Here is a 1,893-nt window from a genome sequence, read left to right on the forward strand (position 1 = left end):
CCGCGCTCTCATCGCGTACAGTGACCGGGAGTCACCGTAGCGGCATCCGGCGAGCTGTTATTGCCGGGGACGATGCATTGCTGGGGGTGCATCGTTACAAATTTATTATTAAATAGTAATAAATATTTTAATTTGCATGACTTATCGCAAAAATTTGACTCTCATTAGCCTGTTTCTTATTTTTTATTATCTTTAAATGAGCTATTGTTTAAATATTTTATAGGTGCTATATGGACTGATAATGCAATAATGGCTCTTTTTAGCCTGTATGAAGCCAATATACATATGTTGGATCATCTTAAAAAGATAACCAAAATTTGGGCAGCAATATCAAAGGGCCTGAAAGATTTTGAAATCCAGGTATGATAAAAGAAACGTATATTTTTTACAAACTAAATAAAAAAATTTTTGTATACTGTCTTTAAAGAAAAATTCTCAACTTTGAACATTTAACTATGAAACAATATTTAAAATCCAGTTTTATAGATATAGGGTGTCTAATAAAGATTGTAACAACGCTTAAAAGTATTCTCGAGATAATTTTGAGACAAAAATCTTAATACCAAAATATCGAGGTTACGAAAGTTGTTGAATTATAAACATTTAAAGTTAGTAGCGAATCATATCGCCTAACATTCGAGCGATCAGGTGTAGTACAACGTAAAATTCCAACCATATCTGAACGCGAGAGCTTTAGGAAACATGATTTTGCTAACTTTAAATGTTCGACAACTTTTATAACCTCGATATTTTGGTATTAGGATTTTCGTCTGATATGATTCGCTACTAACTTTAAATGTTTATAATTCAACAACTATTATACCCTCGATATTTTAGTATTAGGATTTTTGTCTCAAAATTGTCAGAATCTACCCTTGAGCATTGTAATCGTCTTTACCGGACACCCCGTACATATATGTAAAATATATATTTATACATATACATATGTACATTAACCTTTACCTGTCGGCATTTCTTCATTAAAATAGTCATTCTTTTTTTCTCAAAAATTATTAGATGTCCAGTGATCAGATTAGATGGAAAATGAATATCTTGCAAAAAAAGTATAAAGAATGTTGTGATAATAACAATAAATCCGGCAGAGGTAAAATGGAATTTAAATGGTACGACCAATTAGATGAAATTTTTGGCAAAAATAAGGATGCTATTGTCGCCCATACCGTATCGAGTAAAATAATAGCAAAAAAAGGCCAAAAGGATATTGCAAATTGTGCTTCTAAATCATCATCACCGGATGTGGTTATACATCATTCTACAAGTCCCAGTGTCTCTACTGCTACAATTTCAGATTCTACAAATTCCAGTGCCTCTACTGCTACAATTTCAGTTACTTCGCCATTGATGAATAATAAAAATACAGCAGCAATAGTTCGTTCCCCGCATGGAACAGGGTCGAACTTAGCAAATAAAAAAGTACACCTTGAACAACAGTGGTTAAAATTTCTAGCAACCAAAGAAATAAGAGATACTGCACGTGATGAAAGACATATGAAATCTGAGGAAAGAGCGATTGAAAGTTTTACGCTGAAAAAACAAATAGTAGCTTTAAAAAGAAAACAGATAGAGCAAAAAAAAGAATTAGCAATTAAAAGATTGAAAGACAAAGAAAATAGGCATACTGAAATAATAAAAATTGAGAAAACGAAATGCAAGTTATTGAAAAAATTATTAAATCAAGCAAATATAAATAACATCTCCGATGATTCTGACGAATAGTCAGAAATGATTATTAATATGTTTTGGAAATGATGATTCTGACGAATAGTCAAAAATGATAATTAATATGTTTTGGAAATGATTATTAATATGTTTTGGAAATGATGATTCTAACGAATAGTCAAAAATGATTATTAATATGTTTTGGAAATAGTA

The sequence above is a fragment of the Trachymyrmex cornetzi genome, unplaced genomic scaffold (genome assembly GCF_001594075.2).
Source record: "Trachymyrmex cornetzi isolate Tcor2-1 unplaced genomic scaffold, Tcor1.1 scaffold1299, whole genome shotgun sequence".
Lineage (NCBI taxonomy): Eukaryota > Metazoa > Arthropoda > Insecta > Hymenoptera > Formicidae > Trachymyrmex > Trachymyrmex cornetzi.